This window comes from Neofelis nebulosa, chromosome X (assembly GCF_028018385.1).
Source record: "Neofelis nebulosa isolate mNeoNeb1 chromosome X, mNeoNeb1.pri, whole genome shotgun sequence".
In the NCBI taxonomy this organism is placed as follows: Eukaryota; Metazoa; Chordata; class Mammalia; order Carnivora; family Felidae; genus Neofelis; species Neofelis nebulosa.
The window spans coordinates 1105370-1127985 of NC_080800.1; the positions used below are offsets into that span (position 1 = coordinate 1105370).

At 52.5% G+C, this 22616-nt stretch overlaps 2 protein-coding genes across 3 annotated transcripts in view; both read right to left on the reverse strand.

The window, feature by feature from the left end:
* The window catches only part of ASMTL (acetylserotonin O-methyltransferase like), a 69125-nt gene that overhangs the window by 40375 nt on the left and 6134 nt on the right, over window positions 1-22616 (reverse strand). The window lies entirely within an intron of this gene.
* The window catches only part of P2RY8 (P2Y receptor family member 8), a 36898-nt gene that overhangs the window by 8101 nt on the left and 6181 nt on the right, over window positions 1-22616 (reverse strand). Inside the window, exon 1 of one of the 2 annotated variants that reach the window (XM_058713413.1) lies at window positions 9489-10596. The exons of the other annotated variant lie outside the window; for it this stretch is intronic. The gene's annotated coding sequence lies outside the window, so the exon portion shown is untranslated. Of the gene's footprint in view, window positions 1-9488; window positions 10597-22616 lie in introns of those variants that run through there. 2 annotated transcript variants of the gene reach the window in all.

A 22616-nucleotide genomic window follows, 5' to 3' on the forward strand; every position in this document is an offset into this window, starting at 1 on the left:
CGGGATGCCCAGTGTGCATCAGCGGAGGCAGGAAGACCGTGCTTTGGGGTCTGACCATGACACCCACAAGGTCTGGCCATTCGCACACGGACGGCAGGAAGCGGTGTGCCTTTATCAGCAGTCTTGTCTGGGAGACCGCCTTTCACCCACAGCCCCAGGACGTGGCCGATATTATGATGTGACCCCGGGGGAGGAAGCTGCATTGGGTTTTCTGGTCAACCATGGGCAACTCAGTAAAGACACAAGAAAGCCTGTGGTTGTCATGGGCTCAAACACACTGACACCAGATTCATATGTAGAAGCCCTAATTGCCCACATCTCAGATGCGACTTTGGTTAGAAATAGGGTCTTTGGCCATTGTCAAACCTGACCATTGTCAGGTCCCACCCTGACTCCAATATGCCTGAGGTCCTTATAGAAAGGGGAAATTTGGACACAGACAGGCACATGGAGAGGAGGTCACGTGGGGTTGGAAGCAGAGAAGATGGACTGAGGAACAGAACAGACTAGACGCTCCAGGGGGAATCGGTCCTGTGGACACCTTGACCTCAGACTTCTGGTCCCCAGAGATGAGACAGAATACATTTGTGCTGTTTCAGCCCCCCGTGTGGGGGTAATTTGTCACAGCACATTTCTGGGAAACGAAGGCACGAAAAAAAAGAGGGAAGGGGTTTCATTAACAGACTCCAGCAAGCTAAAGAAATGATACGAACCACGATCGTCCTTCATTAAAGAAAGGGAAGGGCTTCCAAGAAACGATCAAGCATGAGAAAAGTAGGATTTCCAGGTAACACAGATGACGAGCCGGCCATGGGAGAGGACAGAAACCGTTTTGATTATTGATTCAGGAAAAGGACACGTCACCTAGATGGATAAAAGGTACTGGTGGGGTGACAGTCCACATAGCCCAGGGGTTCTCACCCGGGATACTTTGCCAGACTCATCAGGGGACACCGGGATGCTGCTCAACGCCTGTAGAGGACACAATGCTCCACCCAGACTCATCTGTCTATCATTTATCTATATATGTATCTATCTATCCATGCATGCATCCATCCATCATATCTACCTATCTGTCCATCCATCCATCCATCATATCTATCATCTATCTATATATGTACCTATCCATCCATCCATTCATCCATCCATCCATCCATCCATCCATCCATCCATTCATCATATCTATCCATCCATCCATCCATCCCTATATCTATCTATCTATCTATCTATCTATCTATCTATCTATCTACTTACCTACCTACCTATCCATCCATCCATCCATCATATCTATCATCTATCTATATATGTACCTATCCATCCATCCATCCATCCATCCATTCATCATATCCATCTATCCATCCTTCCATCCATGCATGCATGCATCCATCCATCCATCCATCCCTATATCTATCTATCTATCTATCTATCTATCTATCTATCCATCCATCCATCATATCTATCATCTATCTATATATGTACCTATCCATCCATCCATCCATCCATCCATCCATCCATCCCTATATCTATCTATCTATCTATCTATCTATCTATCTATCTACTTACCTACCTATCCATCCATCCATCCATCCATCATATCCATCCATCCATCCATCCATCCATCCATCCATCCATCCATGATATCTATCCACCCACCCATCCATCCATCCCTATATCTATCTATCTATCTATCTATCTATCTATCTATCATCTATCTATCCATCCATCCATCATATCTATCTATCCAACTGTCATATCTACGATCTATCTATCCATCCATCCTTCCATCCACCCATCCATCCATCCATCCATCCATCCATCCATCATCTCTATCCATCTACCTATTCATCCACCCACCCACCCACCTTCTAATTTTGTTGGCAGTGTTTCAAGTCACGTTAATGTTTCATATCTTTATGTCACAAAATTTTCCTGTGATATCTTCTGTATTTTATACCTAAGCAAGGTATCTTTTGCACCCTGTGACTATAAAATCTCCTCCCTCTTTTCTGAGTGCTGTAAGAAATTTTATTGTTATTTTCCAGTTGTCATCTTGGGTCTGTTGGCAAGCTGTATTATAATCGTTCCTCACATGCTGTCACACACAGGGATTGTCATCATGTGTGCTCTTAACCCAGATTTGGTATCTGCTGAGAGAACGTATGAGACGGGGGTCTAAGAAAACATGACATAAAATCACAAACTCTCAGAAAATGACGGTACCTGAGAGATCCCCGGGCTCACTCATCCAGCCATCTGTACTTGACTGTCCCCCAGCTGGGGTTGCAAGCCCTCGCCTTAACGTGCAAAGGCCTGTGTGGGGTAGAGGAGAGATAACTTGCAATCCCAATGTCCCCTTACAAGATGTGGTGTTTTTTTTTTTTTTTTACAAGATGTGGTTATTTTTAAATTTTTTTTTTTTCAACGTTTTTTTTTTTAATTTATTTTTGGGGCAGAGAGAGACAGAGCATGAACGGGGGAGGGGCAGAGAGAGAGGGAGACACAGAATCGGAAACAGGCTCCAGGCTCCGAGCCATCAGCCCAGAGCCTGACGCGGGGCTCGAACTCACGGACCGCGAGATCGTGACCTGGCTGAAGTCGGACGCTTAACCGACTGCGCCACCCAGGCGCCCCTACAAGATGTGGTTATTGACCAACTGATCCTAGTAACAGAAATGAAGGCAGGCTGGTGTTGGCAAAACAATAGACAAATAGATTGATGGAGCAGAATGAGACCCCCAAAACAGAGCCCCATAAATACAGCCAACTGGTCTTTGACAAAAATCAAGGGCAAAACACTGGAGCACAGATAGTCTGTTCCACAGATCTGGCTGGAGCGACGGGACATCCATACACAAAACCCAAAAATCAACCCCTCCCTGACCCCCCCCCCCGCCAAAACCCCGAGGATGTAGACACCCTTCACAAAAAACATAACTCAAAATGGGTCACAGACCTCACGTAGAGTGCAAAAGGCTAATACTCCTCCGAACTAACACGGGAGAAATTCTGGATAATCTTAAGCCGCGGTGATGACTTTTTAGACGGGACGCCAAAGGGACGATCCGTGGAACGAATAGCGGATAAACCTGCTTCATCAAAATGAAACAGTCCTCCAAAAGAATGTCAAGAGAGTGTTGTGAACACAAGCCACAGACTGAGAGAAAATATCTGCAAGAGAAGACGATGTGTCTAAACCAAAAACACATGTGTGAAATATACAAGGAGCTTTTAAAGCTCAACAGTAAGAGAACAAACAGACCCCCATCTGAAACTTGGGCAACAGACCTGAGCAGACACGTCCCCAGAGGAGACGTTCGGCTAGCACAGAAGCACCGGCCACGATGTGTCACCAGGGATGGGGACATCAGCCCCACAACGAGATGCCACCAGACAGGTATCGGAATGACTGGGGTCTGAAACCACTGGCAACGACAAACCCCGCTGAGGATGTGCAACGGTCGTCAGTCAGCGAGGGGCATTCTGAGGGGGCCTTTGCATCACCGGTGGCCTCGTGGCCACCCTGGAGGCGGTAACGGCGTCCTCTTGAAGTCTGACAGGATACCGCCCATGTCTGCAGAGGCCCCCATCTCTGTAGACCTGAGATGCACATGACCGCTGCATCGCCTCCGAGTGAACCCTGTGTTCTAAGACTTCAAAGAGGTGACAGAACGCAGTTTACGGGGACAGCTGGGGGCTGAGGGGCAGAGGACCTGGCCGAGTGCTCAGATCACAGTGCAAGAGCCGTCGGTGCTCAGCGCACAGGCACACGTGTGGTGGTGTTGCCTCCTCTCTGCTGTTTCGCTCTGCATTGCGCAACCCGAGTGCACCGTAAATTACGGGTGATTTGCATGCCGTTGTCTGTCCAAACGAGTGTGGAGCGTGCAGATTTTAATCTCCGTCTCCTGCAAGACAGCAGGGTCCTTTCGCTTCCGTGTCTTTTTCTTCCCCCCGCCACCCAGACTCGGGGCACAGCCAAAGGGCTAGCTGACCAGCCAGAGACCGGATTCTCTGAAATGCAAGACGCCCCTTGCTTTCTGTCTGCCTTACGCTGTTTTCTGTCTCTCTTGCTTTTTTTTTTTTTTCCATTTTCGAGGCTCACCCCCTACGCAGGAGTTTCTCAGCTGTGCTGTCTGAGTGGCACCTGCCACGCCAGCCTCCGTCTGTAGGGCAGGAAGCAACTGCGTGCAGGCATTAATTAACGTGAAGCGCTATTCTGTGAAACTAAAGCCGACAGGCCTGGGCGCTGGGGACCTGCCGGGAAGTGGTAGGTTGGAAATAGCACATAACAGGAGTTTCAGGTGCGCTCGACCCCGACGGAGCCAGAAGGGCAAACGCGGAGAATATGTTGGAGAGAGGGTGTTGAGCCGGTTGATAGAGTTTCGATAGAGTTTGAAGGTGATAGAGTTTGATAGAGTTGATAGAGTTTTGGAGGTGGGGGAGGGGTATGTGGTCAACTCACTAACACTGTCCTCTATTCAGAGATGCTCATTCAAATCTCTTCTGTAGGTTGACATGCTAACTTGCCAAAGAATAGTTTAACCATAAGTAGGGTGATTTGTCCCCCTCTGGTTTCTAGCAACGTGCCCAGCAAAGCTACCAAGGAGAAAGCCCGGGCAAGGAACGTTTGAGGAGAGGCCAAGGCATCCTCGTGGTCTCGCATTTGCCTGACCCCGAGGATGAGTCCCTTCCCTTGTTCGCTGTATTCAAACCCCTGGGGACCGGAGCCCTTCAGTATGACGTGCCCTGGGTATACACATTTCCCTGATTTCCAGACAGTGTTTAAACCTCTCTGTTGTGGACGTGAAGACCTCCCCAACATGACGATGAAAGCAGACACAGGTGCACCTCCAGGTGATGTCAGGAAGTGTTCGGGTTCTAGAGAAGGGTCTTTTAAAAAAAAGGCACCATAGTAAACCCTCTCGGGCACCGTGCAGATGTATCCATATATATGCAGATCAACAAATACACGATAGGGACAGATAGATGAGTAATGGGCAATAGTGTTAGGCAGATAGGTAAATAGATGACAGATACTGTTAGATGGATGGGTGCATTGATCGATGATTGATAGGTAGAGAGATGGCTAGATAAATAGACAGATAAAAGATGGAATGACACATGGATAGATGGATACGTGGATACAGGGTTGACAGATAGTTAGATAGATAGATAGATAGATAGATAGATATAATGGATGGGTGGATGGATAGATAGATAGATAGATAGATAGATAGATAGATATAATGGATGGGTGAATGGATGGATAGATAGATAGATAGATAGATAGATAGATAGATAGATAGAATGGGTGGATGGATGGATAGATAGATAGATAGATAGATAGATAGATAGATAGATATAATGGATGGGTGAATGGATAGATAGATAGATAGATAGATAGATAGATAGATATAATGGATAGGTGAATGGATGGATGGATGATGGATAGATAGATAGATAGATAGATAGATAGATAGAATGGATGGGTGCATGGATGGATTCACCCATGGATGGATGGATGCATGGATGGATGGATGGATGGATGGATAGATAGATAGATAGATAGATATAATGGATGGGTGAATGGATGGATGGATAGATAGATGATAGATAGATAGATAGATAGATAGATAGATAGATGGTAGATATGAGGGATGGATAGGTGGATGGATAGATAGATAGATAGATAGATATAATGGATGGGTGAATGGATAGATAGATAGATAGATAGATAGATAGATAGATAGATAGATATAATGGATGGGTGAATGGATGGATGGATGGATAGATAGATAGATAGATAGATAGATGGTAGATATGAGGGATGGATAGGTAGATGGATAGATAGATAGATAGATAGATAGATGGATATAATGGATGGGTGAATGGATGGATGGATAGATAGATAATAAATGGATAGATAGATGATATGTATAGATAGAAGATAGATAGATATGGATGGATAGGTGGATGGATAGTCTAGGTAAATGGGTAGGAAGCTGGAACATATTTAGCTCACATATTTGACCTTTGATCGCCTGATTTCAATGCATGATTCATCATCCTACTTAACAAAGACTAACTGAAACTAATCTTCTGCAAGCCCCCCATCCACAGTTAAAATTTATATGAAATTAGATGTTTACTTTATTGTTTCATCAGAGAAGCAGTGTCATGAAATGAGTCGAAGGAAAACGGCTGACTGGGGGTGGGGGAGGGGAAAATCCCCTAAATGGACCCATTTACATTTGTTTCCATGTGAAATCTATAGCCTGCCCTGCTTGAGTCCATGAGGGCAGGATGGCCCGGTGATGAGTGGCCCAGACTCAGGGCGGGGGTGGGCTTCATTAGCAAGACTGGGTTCAAATCCCAGCTCTGTCCGTGGGAGGTGCATGGCCTCTGGGCAGCGACCTCCTTCTGTGAGCCCAGTTGCCACCTTGGAAGACGGGATAGTATTGCTTTCCTGTGGCTACAGCAACACATGACCACACGTGGGGGGCACTACAAACCACAGAGACTTTCTCTCTCACAACTCTGGGGGCCAGAAGTCCGAAGCCAAGGTGTTAGGAGGGCTGGTTCCTTCTGAAGGAGGGTTCAGTTAACAAGGGACGTCTTTCTCAAGTAAGCTGGTGGACTGGGCGTTGAAAGGAGGCAACTGAGGGGGAAATAGTTCACGTGAATGTGTGAAGTCCTGAATCTCTCTAGATTATCCAGGCATCTGTCCATCTACATTTGTTATCTAGGTATGTATGTACGTATGTATGTATATCTGTCTATGTGTCCATCCATCTGTCCATCCATCTATATATCCATCTGTTCATTTATGTCTGTCTGTTATCTATCTGTCTGCTATCTATCTATCTATCTATCTATCTATCTATGATTCTATCTATCTATCTATCTATCTATCTATGATTCCATCCATCTATCCATCCATCATATCTATCTATCTATCTATCTATCTATCTATCTATCTATGATTCCATCCATCTATCCATCCATCATATCTATCTATCTATCTATCTATCTATCTATCTCTATCCATCCATCCATGGGATGAGAATGTTCTGGAAGCAGATAGAGGTGGTAAATTGAAAATGTGCTAAATGCCCCAAATTTCTTAAAATTTTCTAATGTTTATTTTTGAGAGACAGAGACGGAGCGTGGGCCAGGGAGGGACAGAGAGAGAGGGAGACACATAATCCGAAGCAGGCTCCAGGCTCCGAGCTGTCGGCACAGAGCCCGATGCGGGGCTCGAACCCACGAACTGTGAGATCATGAGCTGAGCCGAAGTCTGACGCCTAACCGACTGAGCCACCCAGGCGCCCCCCGAACTGTCTCCTTTTAAAGAGTGAGTCGTGTGTGATGTGAATGACATCTCAATAAACACATGCCTCGTGGGTCACGGGGTCGGTGGGGGGAGCCTGAAGACATTTCTGTTTTAGTTCCCTGTGTCTCAGCCGGCTGTTGCTCCTATGTCCTCCCTGCTGTCCCCCGTTTGCCCCACCTCCTGAGACATCCTCACCCCTCGGGTCACTGCTGGGGTGTCTGGAGCTGGCCGCCCACGTCTCCTGGTGTGTGGTTGCCGTGGCCGGTTGAACCCCAGGCGGGGCCAGAGTCGAGAGGAAGCGTTGAGAGTGGCCACCTTCACTGATTAAGTAACACTTTCCCCCAGGAAGCCAGCATGCACTGGTTCAGGGTCCCAGGGGCTGAAATTGTTCTCATTTCCTTCTTTTCCGAGGCCGCAGACAGATTTCTTCCTGGCCCGCGTCCCGGGGGTGAAGGGGAAGGCATGGGCCGAGTGCCAGGGAGCCCGAAGAGGGCGTCTGCCCACCCTGAGCATGCGTCACACTACACGTTTGCAAACGCTTTCTCTGAGAGAGACCACGTCCCAAGGTGGGGAAACCGAGGCACAGAGTCCCTCCAGACGCGCCCCGGACGCACGTCCACAGGTGGGGAAACCGAGGCACAGAGTCCCTCCAGATGCGCCCTGGACACAGGTCCCACAGGTGGGGAAACGGAGGCACAGAGTCCCTCTAGACGCGCCCCAGACACACGTCCCAAGGTGGGGAAACCAAGGCACAGAATCCCTCCAGACGCGCCCCGGACACACGTCCCAAGGTGGGGAAACTGAGGCACAGAGTCCCTCCAGACGCGCCCCGGACACACGTCGACAGGTGGGGAAACCGAGGCACAGAGGCCCTCTAGACGCGCCCCGGACACACGTCCACAGGTGGGGAAACCGAGGCACAGAGTCCCTCCAGACGCGCCCCGGACACACGTCCCAAGGTGGGGAAACCGAGGCACAGAGTCCCTCCAGACGCTCCCTGGACACACATCCCAAGGTGGGGAAACTGAGGCACAGAGTCCCTCCAGACGCGCCCCAGACACACGTCCCAAGGTGGGGAAACCGAGGCACAGAATCCCTCCAGACGCGCCCCGGACACACGTCCCAAGGTGGGGAAACTGAGGCACAGAGTCCCTCCAGACGCGCCCCGGACACACGTCCCAAGGTGGGGAAACCGAGGCACAGAGGGCCGAAGGAAGCTGAGCGGCCAGTGAGAGGTGTCATCAGAGCCCAGGCCCACGTTTTCTGACCACGAGTAGAAAGCACCCGGGTCCTACGCAGTGGTTTGAGCCAAGCACTGTCTGAGCCCTCCTCCCGCACCGCGTTCAGCAGCCTGTCTCGCTGTCTGCGCTCGGTGGGTATTTTTGGGGCCACACTGGGTGCCGAGCGTTCCCTGAGGGCTGAAGGGACCGCCCCGAGACCCTCGCTTGTGCCCCCCTTTATTCAGCCCTGGTTTTCCCAAATGCAGGGAACTGTGTCCACTTGAGACAGTTCACCCTGACCTGCCAGGTGAGTTCGCACCTGCCCTTTGCAGGGTGTGAGCATCGGGGTGTGGGGACGAGTCACAACACCGGGACAGAAGAGGCAGAGGGTGTCCGCAGGGTCCCCACGTCCAGGCCTGGACAGCCGAGGCCCCCTGGATCCAGCCATGCCTGAAGCTGACATAGACGTCTAAGTACCCATTTGCCAATTTCCACGTTGACCTAAGATCGCATGAGTCAAGTTTCTGTTGTTTGCCATCAAAAGCGTTACTTAACTCAGGGCCTCGGTTTCCCTGTCAGGAAAACCGGAATGAGAGTACCCGCCTGGATTAAGTGTCAGAAAAGTCCCGGGACAAAACCCTCGTAAATGTGGCCGGTGTAATGTCAGTGCTCCCTCCGTGTTAACTATTATTCCTAAAAGCCAGAAGCAACATCCCTCTGCCCCCATTAAACCAAAACTAAAAAAAAAAAAAAAAAAAAAAAAAAGGAGCAAACGGCACGTGTTCAGACAATTCTGGAATAAAAATCTTTGAAGAAGGCGACCTTGCGTCTTTGGGGACACAGAGCAGCCCGTGCAGGTGGGTCCCTGGGGTCTGCCCTGCCTCAGCGTCCGCCCCCCGCCCCCCAAGGCTTGCACGCGTCTCCTTGGGTCCCATGACTTACAGGTGACCGTCCTGGGCGAGCCGGCCCCGTGGAGTTTCAGAGCTGAGCGGTGGGGACCCTCCCCCTGGTGCAGATGTGGCTGTCCGTGTGGAGAAGGAACAGAGGCCGCGGGACCCCACTGCCGGTCCCCCAGCACACTCGACCCGGTCCCCAACCCCCGGGGACCCAGCTGGCCGCTTGTAACGAAAACCTGTCATGTGCAGATTTAATTAAACGCACTGAGGTTACGAAAGGCGGAGCCCCAGGGCACAGCCACAGCGCATGGGGGTTCCTCTTTTTCACAGCCGGCTCCCTGGTCGCTGCTGGGATTTTACATATTTTTTAACACATTTTTTTAAAAAAAACATGTCATCAAAAAAAAAGGTTCCCCTGAATACATATTCAGGGCAGCACTTGATGGGGGCTCGTGCATGATGAGAACAGGTGGGAGACTGAAGCTTGGTTTTCTTTCAAAACTTGTAATATCATTTTACATGGGATGACTGCTCACTGTTCTCGAGGAAGCAGCTCGAGAACGTACAACGGCCTATTTTCTGAGGGTCCCCCCTGCGATGGGCTGAATTGTGTCCCACACCCCCGCCCCAACCACCCCCTGAAATTCACGTCCTGGAGCCCTCTCCCCAGGACCTCAGAATGTGCAGGATTTGGACACAGGGTCTTTAAACAGGTAATTAAATCAAATGACATCAGCAGGGTGGCCCGGATCCCCAGGGCTCTGATGTCCTTAGAAGAAGAGGAGGTCAGACCACAGACACACACACAGGAGCCACCACATGAGGACGTGAGGACATGGGGAGAACACGGCATCTACACGCCCAGGACAGAGGCCTCGGCAAGAAGCAGACTCAGCCCTGCCTGGATCTCAGCCTCCCCGCCTCGGCCCTGCCTGGACCTCAGACACCCAGCCTTGGCCCCACCTAGATCTCAGAGTCCCAGCCTCACCCCTGCCTGGATCTCAGGTTCTAGGCCTCAGCCCTGCCTGGATCTCAGACTCCCAAGCTCAGACCCTCCTGGACGTCAGAGTCCCAGACTCAGGCCCTCCTGGACCTCAGACTCCCAGCCTTGGCCCTCCCTGGATCTCAGACTCCCAGCTTCGGCCCTGCCTGGATGTCAGAGTCCCACCCTCGACCCTGCCTGGATCTGAGACCCCCAGCCTCGGCCCTGCCTGGATCTCAGACCCCCAGCCTCAGCCCTGCCCGTATCTCAGACTCCCAGCCTCAGCCCTGCCTGGACCTCAGGCTCCCAGCCTCAGCCCTGCCTGAACCTCAGACCTCCAAACTCAGCCCCTCCTAGACATCAGATTCCCAAACTCAGACCCTCCTGGACCTCAGACCCCCAGCCTCAGCCCCTGCTGGATCTCAGCATCCCAGCCTCAGCCCTGCCTGGATCTCAGATTCTAGGCCTCAGCCCTGCCTGGATCTCAGGCCCCCAGCCTCGGCCCTGCCTGGATCTCAGATTCTAGGCCTCAGCCCTGCCTGGATCTCCGACTCCCAGCCTGAGCCCTGCCTGGAACTCAGACACCCAGCCTCAGCCCCTCCTGGATCTCATACTCCTAGCCTCAGCCCTGCCTGGATCTCAGACCCCCAGCCTCAGCCCCGACTGGATCTCAGCCTCCCAGCCTTGGCCCCACCTGGATCTCAGCCTCCCAGCCTCACCCCTGCCTGGATCTCAGATTCCCAGCCTCAGCCCTGCCTGGATCTCAGACCCCCCAACCTCAGCCCTGTCTGGATCTCAGACTCCAACCTCAGCCCTGCCTGGATCTCAGCCTCCCAGCCTCAGCCCTGCCTGGAGACTCCCAGCCTCAGCCCTGCCTGGACAATAGACTCCCAGCTTCAGCCCTGCCTGGACCTCAGACTCCCAGCCTCAGACCTTCCTGGATCTCAGATCCCCAGCCTCAGCCCTGCCTGGAGACTCCCAGCCTCAGTCCTGCCTGGACAATAGACTCCCAGCTTCAGCCCTGCCTGGATCTCAGCCTCCCAGCCTCGGCCCTGCCTGGACAACAGACTCCCAGCCTCAGCCCCTCCTGGACCTCACACTCCCAGCCTCAGCTCTGCCTGGATCTCATGCTCCCAGCCTCAGCCCTACCTGGATCTCAGATCCCCAGCCTCAGCCCTGCCTGGAGACTCCCAGCCTCAGTCCTTCCTGGACAACAGACTCCCAGCCTCAGCTCTGCCTGGATGTCATGCTCCCAGCCTCAGTCCTGTTGCTTCATGGACGAATCTAGAAGATGCATCTTACAGAATGCAGGGCAAGCCCTTGAAGGTTTGTAACATTAGCGTGTTAGGAATGACGCCCCTGCAGACTCCTGTCTCACAGAGGGCACGTGGGATTTGTTGTTTCCTGTTGAAAAAGTGTGACGTTCCCATCGCACAACGCGGGGGGCGATCCAGCTAGGGGACAGGTCAGTGTGAGCCCACGGCCTGGCCCTGTTCCAGCTCCTGGAGGCCTGTGTCCCTTGGGTTGGGGCCCTTCCTCTGTGTGCAAAGCATCCTGGGCACCGTCCCTCCTGTCCTGCATTCTATCTCCGTCCAGGTCAGCCGGTGAACCACCTTCACAGCAAATGCAAACCCAATGCCCTGTTTGCAAACCAACAGAAGCTACATACAGGATGTGGTGAGCAGGCAGTGGACGTATTTGGGGGCACACAGGAGTCTCCCTTCCACGGCCTGGGGCGGAGCAGCATGCATTTGTGCAGTCCCACTAAGTACGATGCCTCCTGGAATGTGTGCACACAGGGGTGTACGGAGAGCGGGGGCAGGGTGCACGGCTGGGGTCAGAGACTCCCCCCGACCCGGGGCTGGCCGCCCACCCCTCCTGGGTCTCTTCAGGCTTCTGAGAGGCCAAGTGTAGGCACTGAGGCAAAAACACCCGGGCAGGACCCAGGGGACCAGCAGTAGGGACCAGAGGTGATGCACGGGGTGGGCGTCCTGGGGTCATAGTGGGGAGCAGGAAGGGGACAGAGCTCTGGAAAGCCTGGGGCCAGACAGGGGAGCCCGTGACCCATCCCCACGGCCTCGGGATCGGGCTTGAGCGTGTCTGCATCCCCTACGGTTTGTAGGGCCCGAGATGGGGCTCCCGGTCCTGTGCAAAGAGCCCAGGACCAGCCAGGGTGGGGCGGTCAAGCTTAGCTCCCCCGACCTCACTCCCACCACAGAGAATTTGCACGTCGGCCCATCCTCCGCAGACACGTGGGATGTTCTCACGTCTCGGCCGCCGGGACTAACGGAGTCGGGAACACGCAGGTGTGGCCGCTGTCCGAGGTCTTGGCTTGGTGCTCTGGGGTCCCGACTGGGATTGCTGCATCAGAGGGAAGCTGCGATTTCGGTCGTGTGAGCACGTGACCTACACCCCGTGGTCCACGCCCACCGGGCACTGGCAGTCCGCCTCGAGCAGGAGGGACGCTGTGCACCTGCTGTGACACCGATGGACTCGGGAACAGCGCTCAGCGACGCGAGCCAGACGCGGGAGGGGAAATCCCGTGGCGGTTCCACGCAGAGGCAGTCCCCCGGCCCTCACGTGCTGCGGTGCAGGGCGCCAGGGGCAGGGAGACACGGAAAGGCAAGGGGGTGCTTGACGGGGTCGGGGCTCCAGGTTCTCGGGATGAAACGGTCCTCGAGATCGGCCGTGCGGCCTTGTGCTTACAGACGGCGGGACGTGATCGTGCCCGTCCGAATGTGCTCAGAAGGCAGGTCGCGTGGGAACCGTCCTCCCCACGAAAAATAAAAGCCACATAGCACAGTACAGCTGCCGCTCCCCGCCCCGGGCCGCGGGGGCACAGGGGACTCTGCGTGTGCATCGCGAGGTCGCGTTTGGGGTGGCTGCGGACAGGCTGAAGACGGGACGCTGTGCACGCCCGAGCGGGTCTCCTCTGCCCAGCTTGGCCCTACAGGTGGACGCGAATCCCGGGGAGGCCCGCGGCCCCACGTGATGCCGGTCCCAGGCAAGAGGGAAAGGGCCTGAGGGCCATTTACGGGTGCTTTTTAAAGTTCGGAAGCAAGTTGGACTCCCCGAGACCGCCAGACTCCGAGGGGGCACGGGGGCCCCTGTGCCATCGGCACAAGGGGTCAGGGAACCCCCGGGCGCCCAGGGCACCCTCGGCCTGGGTGCCCCTTTGCTCCACACGCCCCCCCGCACCGAGTCGGGGCAGTCTGGGCGGCCAGCAGCCTGCCCAGGGAGTGGGCCCCCAGGGGCTTCCCGGGAGAAGGGAATCTCAGGGCCAACCCGGGAGGGGCCCGGAGCTGAGCCCAGCCGGTCGCCCGCCGGGGATGGGGTGTGGGGGACACGACACCCAGCAGGAGGGAAGTGAAGCCTGCCCAGCGTGGCGGTGAGACAACATCTCACTTCTGTCCTGAGGGACGTGGGGAATTTCAACCCTGGCCTTTTAAGCGGCCGCAGGGGCTGGGGTGATTCCCGGGACTGGACTGCAGGAGGAAATGTCAGACCGGGGACACATTTGCAGGGTCCCTGGGACGGACCCCGCGGACCCTCGCAGGCCCCCGTGTCTGTTGGGCTCGGACTTCTACCTTTGGACTGACCCACAGCCATTTCCAGGCTTGCTGTGGGTGGAGGGAAGTCAGCGAGTGTAGACTGCTGAGAACAGACTTATCACCCTTGTTCTCGGCTGCTGTGCCTCCTGCCCTCCCCCACTCCTAACGTGGTGCTGCTGTGGGTGACAATCAGACAGGGACTGGCCCCCGCGGGGACTGGTTCCTCTATCTCCGCACCTTCGGGGGCCCGGCCTGTTTCCCCCACACGTGCCCTCTCCCCACCTGGCCCTACGGGAATGGGGCCACGCTCAACACCCCATCCACCGAGCCCTGATTCGTGGCCTCCAACGGGGTTGGGGGTGGAAACGTGACCCCAAAAGGATCGGTGCACATAGTCACCCCCGGCACCTGAGAAGGATGCTTTCTTTGGGAATTGGGTCTTTGCAGATGTGGGTTAGGGAAGGATCTGAGGTGAGCTCATCCTGGAGGAGGGGGGCCCTGAATCCGATGACAGGGGTCCTTGTCAGAGACACAAGAGGAGACAGAGACACAGAAGAGAACCCACATGAAGGCGGAGGAAGAGACGGGAGGGACACAGCCATGAGCCCAGGGGCGCCTGGAGCCCCAGAAGCTGGAAGAGGCAGGAAGGAGCCTCCCCTGGAGTCTCTGCAGGGAGCACGACCCTCCCCTGCCTGGGTCTCAGCAGCCCTGCCCCTCCTGGGTCTCAGGGGTCCTGCCCTCCTGGATCTCATTGGCCCTGCCCTGCCTGGGTCTCAGTGGTCATGCCCCTCCTGGATCTCATTGGCCCTGCCCTGCCTGGATCTCAGCGGCCCTGCCCCCACGGGATCTCAGTGGTCCTTTCCCTCCTTGATCTCAGTGGTCCTGCCCTGCCTGGATCTCAGGGGTAATGCCCTGCATGGATCTCAGCAGCCCTTCCTGGATCTCAGCGGCCCTGCCCTGCCTGGATCTCAGTGGTCCTGCCCTGCCTGGATCTCAGCGGCCCTTCCCTGCCTGGATCTCAGTGGCCCTTCCCCTCCTGGGTCTCAGCGGCCCTGCCCTGCCTGGATCTCAGCGGCCCTGCCCCTCCTGGATCTCAGCGGTCCTGACCTACCTGGATCTCAGTGGCCCTGCCCTGCCTGGATGTCAGTGGCCCTTCCCCTCCTGGGTCTCAGCGACCCTGCCCTGCCTGGATCTCAAAGTTCTGGTCTCCAGAGCTAGCAGAGCATGAATTTCTGTTGTTTTAAGCCACCTGTGTGTCGTTTATTTGTTACAGACCCCTCCCCCAATGCTATCACACATGACCCTCTCTAAAGTGGACTCTAAAAGAATTTACTACTGTAGCTAATATCTTACATTTGAAAGACGCAAACAATGTCGGACACACCGTGGACATTACCGTTTAGAAATGCAAATGCCAGGTGACCCCTTCGAAGGCACACGAACGGTGTCCCCTTCATGTACCGTGGCATGCATTTAACCAACCCGCGAAGGAACTCTTGTTCAAGATCGTGCAATGTTACATTATTTTGTTTTGCCCTCTCTCCTCAAACTGCTACTCTGTTATCAGTGCTTTTGCAGACTCTAAGCCTAGAGTCTTATAGAGGCGGGTTTGAAAGTCTTTGCTCTATGACCCCATCCAAGTCAGGACGACAAAGATAGGTACGCGGGTTGAAATGGAAACATGTTTCACTTCCTGTCCGCCGGACCCTCTGTGCTAAAAAGCTTCTTCTGAGTCTGTGGTCAGTGCGGTCAAATTGATGCAAGTGACATAAATATATCAGAGGCTTCGATACAGTTATTAAACATGACGGTAAAGAAATGTATCGGGCGCGACTTCCCGAATGGGGTGAACTCTGGTGGAGACCTTCCCACGCGTTGAATAAAAGGGAATATCCGTAAAGCGACAGACGCGTCCACCGTGCTATTTTTGCTTTTGACAGGCATTGACTCGACCAGGCATCTTACAAGGTCACACAGGAGGAGTCAAGGTCACTGGAGCACGATTGGTTCCAATAAGGGGTTGCTCACTCACGGAGTAACGCGGACCAGAGCAGGAGGAAACCGTGCACAAGTGTCACCCATGGGAATCCCCACTGTGTATCTTGCACATAGTGAGAAAGGATCCCGCCATGTTGGAAAGTAGCGATGTGTCCCTCTGACTTCTCTTCCTTCTTTGGGGATGGAAGAGGGAAGGGGGATAAACTGAAAAGGTCAGTAGTGCATCTGCCCTGGTGAACGTGGGGCTTCCCCTGCTTTCTGAGTCACTTTCCCAGCCATGAACATTGGTGCCTCCAGGAGGCAGCATGGGACCCTCCAGGTTTGGGATACGTGGGGCTGAATATTAAGAGGGTGGGCATCTCCTTTGGACCTGCTGGGGTCTATTTGCACCATGGTAGGATTTATCCTGGAGGAGGACCTACTTTTCTCTTGTACGCCAAGAATTCTAGAACTTTCTCGAGCTTGTATTTGAACTTGCATTGGAGCTGAATGTTGATTAGAAAAGGAGCAACTTTATGTGTTTTGTCATGAGTTGGTTGTTGTTGTTGTTTTTAATTTTTTAATGTTTCTATTTATTTTTGAGAGAGAGAGAGAAAGAGAGAGAGAGCAAGCTGTGGGCAGGCAGAGAGAGAAAGAGGGAGACACAGAATGTGAAGCAGGCTCCAGGCTCTGAGCTGTCAGCAAAGAGCCCAATGCGGGACTCGAACTCACGAACCGTGAGATCATGACTTGAGCTGAAGTCAGATGCTCAACCATCTGAATCACCCAGGTGCCCCACAACTTGGTTGTTTAAAAACTAAGTGTGTACAGGGACCCCCACGTGGTCCCTGGTGCCCTGGGCATCTCAGTTTAGAGACCCCTGGTGCCCTAAATCTTCATGCACAGAGAGGGAGGGGATCACGTAGGATTTGAGGCAAAGGGGGCGGTGTGCAAAGCAGTTCTCGGGGACACTGCTTTGTTTTGGGGAGTTTGGAAATACATGTCAAAATGTTAGCTGTGTGTGGGAGCGTGGTGTTTCTGCATTTTTCAGAAGGGGATGTGGGTGACACGAAGTGGAATGCTCAGAGGTTCCAAGTCTCTGCACGTAGCTGGAGAAACCAACATTCACATCCATCCTGAAAAAACAGTATCTGCTGGGGAAACGGGAAAGCATCTTACAGGGGATGTGCCCAGCCTCCATCCTTTCACAGTGATGTGAAATGTAACACAGAGGGTGTTACACAAAACAGAAATAAGGTGTCACTTGCTTTGGAATGCCTGATTGTAATTAGTGGGTGTTTATCAGGCATTTCCTGTCAGCCAACCTTAAACACGTGTAATCACATTCAACCTGTGAAACAACTCCATGGTGTAGACGCTAGTCATATCTAAACGCTGGACCTCTCAAGCATAAGGATAACCTGTCCACATTTTTTGCACAAGGATAACCTGTCCACATTTTTTTCTTCCTCTCCTGTACATTTTCCCCCCATTCTATCAATCTCTTGCTTTCATAATTGTATTCTTTCCACGTTATTTTGGTTTGTGCTAGCTCTTTCTAAATACTGAAGAAGGAATCTTGGGCCTTGGACATACAGCATTTCTTCTTGTCTAAGGGATGCATTCAAGGCTATGAATTTGCCTGTGTTTATGTCTCAGGAATGCATTCAAGGCTATGAATTTGCCTGTGTTTACTGCTTTGGTTCCATCTCACGTGTTTTGATACGTTGTGTCTTCATTATTGTTTGTGTGAGCCTCCCGAGGCTGCTGTAACAAAGCACCACAAGCTTTAGACAGCAGACATCTGCTTTCTCGCTGTTCTAGCGGCCAGAAGTCCAAAATCTGTTTCTCCGGCTAAATGCCAAAGGCACCTGCTTGGCTCAGCCTGTTAAGCGTCTGACTTCAGCTCAGGTCATGATCTTGCGAGCCCCACATAGGGCTCTGTGCATTTGCCTATCTCATGGGGATGAGGACATCATGGGCCTCTGTGGGGCCGTGTCTGCGGATGACATCATTCCTTCAAAATCTTTTCTGTTCTCATCACAATTCCTTCTTTGGCCCGTGGGTTATGTGGAAGGGTGCAGCCGTGGAAGAAAATCTGGTCGGCTGTTCGGTACTTGTTTCCAGCTCAAGTCCCTTGAGGTCAGAGAGTGGCATCGGGAATGCATTCCATCCTTGGAAACATGTGAGGTTGGCTGCAGACCCACAAGATGTTGTGTTTGGTGACTATGTAGAGCTGATCCTTACGCTGGTGGGGTCTGGAATTTAGATAAGGAAATCCGGGGTGGCCTGAGGGAGTCCTGTCCATATTTTCTTCCTCGTGGCCTCTGACCCGTGGAGTGCCCCCTTCGATACTCGATGGGAGAGAGAACTCTGCAGAGCAGTGCGTGTCCGTCCATCTGTTCCAGGCAGGTCTTGAGCTGGAGTGGCCGTGGACACAATCAGTCCCTCTGAAAGCCATCTGCAAATCACACTGAAGTGCAGAGGCCAGTAAGACTTGCAGGGGGAGACAAGGAATCCTCCACAGGCCATGGTGTTGCTCTCGGTGCAACTGGTTTCCATTTCTGAGAAACAACAGATCAGGGCAGGAAGCAGAAAAGAAAACCACAGTGGTTGGAGTCCTAATGCTGTGTAGGAAGCCATCCCGACCGTACGGGTTTCCTATGGTTGTTGTAACAGAGTACCTGAGTCTGTAATTTATTTTGTCACAGAATAATAAACAGATTTTTACGCCTCCTGGTCCTGGAGGCCGGGTGTCTGAGATCCAGGTGGGGTAGAGGCTGGCTCCTTTTGAGGCCTCTCTCCTGGGTGTGTAGATAGCATCTACTCCCTGTGTCCTCCTGTGGTCCTCCTTTGGTGTGTGTGTCTGTATCCAAATTTCTCCCTTTTAGGAGGATACCGGTCATATTGCAGTGGGGACCCAGCCTCCTCCAGTGTGACTTTGTCTTACCGAATTACATCTGCAAAAGCCCCATTTCCAAGTGGGGTCACATTCTGAGGTCTTGGGGTGAGGACTTTGACAGCTGAATTTTCGACGCAGTTCAGCCCGTAATGACACAGTCCCATACCTAAATGGGTGATGTTTCTGCATTCACACGTCACTCTGGTACCTCTCTAAGTAGGCCCCTCATTTTTCTGTTGGCTTCCTTCTTATGAGTTACATACGACTTCCCGATGCACACACACCCTTTATCTGTGTTCTAGGCTGGTAGCCGGGGAGGGAGGGCGGGCGTGCTTTTGCAGATACAGAATCCTACGCCCTGCCCCCCACTGTGAACTGCAGGGCCCCTGGGAGGCAGGAAAAGAGCTGGGTTTCCTGGGTGGTGTGGAGGCCATTGGGCTCACTGTTGCAAAACTGATTAAGATCACGAGAAGCAGATCTGTATCTTGCCGTGAACACAAGGACCCCACAGTAGGCGTCTCATTTTTGGGGTGTTGTGTCCTCATATCCCATCCACTTGCTGGATTTCACAAGGTGTGCACCAGAGGAGGTGAATGAAAGACCGAGCCACCCCATCCTGATACATGTGACGTATCTCTGTGGACGAGAGATATCACTTTGGTTTCTGGTGATGAAACTCAGAGGACGACCAGTTAGATTAAGAAAACACAAGAGGAGAAGTTCACCAGGAAAGTGGTTTTCATTCTTTGGTTCCCAGGGTCAAAGGTCTCGAGTGTTCTTTCTTATCCCTTCCGAAACTTAAGAATAAAAACCCGTTGGCACATTTCACCTGGTGCATTATTATGTTGTCCCCCTGGGGCTCGTACAAAGTTATACATCAGGTATATCTCAATAAAATGGGGGCGAAAAGAAACGAGAATGTACGTCCACACAAAGACTTCTGCAAAAACCAACATACAACAAACCAGGTGCCCTCGTGCCCTCTAAGACGAGCCTCATCCCAGGGTAGAGAGCCATGGGATGAATGTGGCCGTGCCACCTGCCCCAAATCCCAGAGCACCCTTGAGAGAGCCCTTCTTCATTGCTGCCAGGTGATGTGGAGTTTTATGTGTCCACTTGGCTGCGCCCCAGTATGAAGATCTGCGGTCAAGCACGAGCCTACATGTTCCTGTGCAGGCATTTCTTTTAGATGGGATTAACGTTTAAATTGGTGGACTTTGAGTAAAGCGGGTTGCCCTCCGTGAGGTGGTGGGCCTCGTCCCATCAGTTGAAGGCTCTAAGGGAAACAGACTGATCTCCTCCTGTGAGGAAGTGGGAATTCTGCCTTCAGATGGTGTTCACGCTCAAGATACAGCATCATTGCTTCCCTGGGCCCCAGCCTGCTGGTCGACCCTGCAGAATTCAGACTTGCCAGTATCCACGGTTATAGCCGTCAGTTCCTTAAAATAAATCTCTCTCTCAAAATAAATAAGTAAAAAAGATCTCTGTCTCCTTATCTGTCTTTGTCTCTCCTATAGATAGATGTAGATCTGTCCATCTATCTATCCATCCATCTACTATCCGTCTATCCATCATTCTTATCTATCTATCCATCCACTATCCTCTATCTATTTATCTATCTATCCATCCATCCATCCATCATCTATCTTTGTATTACCTATTTATCATGTATGTATCAATCACCTCCCTCCCTTCCTTTCTTTCTTTCTTTCTTTCTTTCTTTCTTTCTTTCTTTCTTTCTTTCTTTCTTTTTCTCTCTCTCTGTCTTTCTCTCTATCCCTCCCTCCCTCTCTTCCTCCCTCCCTTCCTTCCTTCCTTTCTTCCTTCCCTCCCTCCTTTCTCTATATCCATCCATCCTTGTGTTTCTTATATGAATGATCCTTGTCATTCATATAAGAGAAGGAGAAGGAGAACCAGTATGATATCTACACACACATATAAAGAAGTTTATTAAAGGAATTGGCTCACATGATTGCGGAGGCTCACGTGGTCTCCTGTCTGCAGACTGGAGGCCCAGGAAAGCGGACTCTGTATGTTCCGGTCTGGGGACAGTGGAAGACAGATGTCTCAGCTTGGAGACGGTGAGGCAGAGGGAGCTGGGTCTCCTGTTAGCCACCTTGTGTTGTCCTCTGGCTGTGAAAGGATCGCAGGACTGCAGGAGTCCTACCCACCCTGGGGAAGGCCGTCTGCTTTAGTCAGTCCACCGATACAATGCTTATCTCCCCCAGACGCACCCTGAGTCCTGTTGGCCCCAACATCCAGGCCACCTGAGGCCCAGCCAACTTCACACATAAAATTAACCACCACAGTCTGCTTCTGTTGAGAACCTCGATCAACACAGAAACCCCCAGAGGAGGAAGCCCCCGGGTGCCATTGCTAATTTTTCCCAGCGCAGAGAGTGAATGCATTTCTCTCTCTGACCTCTGAGACCTCTGCTTTCCAAAGACACATGCCATCTTGTGTTGGAACTGGCACGTTCCCCTCCAGACGGGCCCAGGGATATTTAATGACAAGACTCTCCGCGGAGGGTGGAATCAGGTTATTTCAAAGCACACGGCATGAATCGGGGCAGCTCCACTTGAATTGGATGTGGGTCGACCTTGAGATGTTATCTTGTCAGAAGCGTTGGAGACTCGGAGTCCCAGGCGCCGGACAAGGCTGAGGAGAGGGGCGACTCGGTCCTGGGAAAGGTTTCTTCGGTGTTTCAATCAGAAGGCGTGTGGCCCCAGGACGTCTTGTCCCCCCCCGGAGGCCCCTCTCCAGGTGCAACCCACGGCCTGCCTCCGAGCAGAAGAAGCATGGTGGGGAGATGGGCTCAGTTGTCCTGCAGGGGGCCCTGGGCATGTGTTGGAGCCCATGACGGACTCTCCTGAGTGCCACGGAAGATCAACCCCCACCGCTCATGGACCAGGTGGTTGTGTGAAAACATTGGGTCCCCACGCAGCATTGACACCAGAAAACTGTCGCGGAGCTCGTAACGCATCACACTTCCTAATTTACCGTGTGTCCTATGATGGAGGCACAGAACTGATCTCACTGTCAAGGCCCTTCGGAAGGACAATATCACGTCCTGGGCCTCACATGAGATCGGAGGCTGTGTCTGATCTATCCACATCATGGAGCCCCAGACAGACTCCCTGGGGCTTGGCGAAAGAACCCCCTGGGCTAGCCTCGGTGTTAATACATGGGATTCACTGCAGCGTATGTGGATTTTTGTAGTCAATATGGTTGGGTGTTCCCTGAGACCCCCAAGGAGAGCCCCAGCGTGTCTCAACACTGTGGACCGCGACGATGAGATGTGGTATGAATGCTCCCGCTCAACCAGGCTCGGTGTTGGCCAAGGGCCTTCTGCCGGAGGTAACTGGGTCCCCAGGTGACACTCTGCAATGTATAGGGCTCTTTTTCCTGGTCACACTCATCACCCTCAGTGCACAGGACGCCCAGCTTCATAAAGCCATCCAGCTGCACATGTCAGCAGTGCCCAGGACCTAGCATGAAAAACAACTGATCTATCCTCTCTGTCTATCTATCTATCATCCATCCACTATATCTATCATCTATCTATCTATCTACCTACCTACCTAATCCATCCATCCATCCATCCATCCATCCATCCACTATATCTATCATCTATCTATCTATCTATCTATCTATCTATCTATCTATCATCTATCTATATCTATCTATTTACCTACCTACCTACCTACCTAATCCATCCATCCATCCATCCACTATATCTATCATCTATCTATCATCTA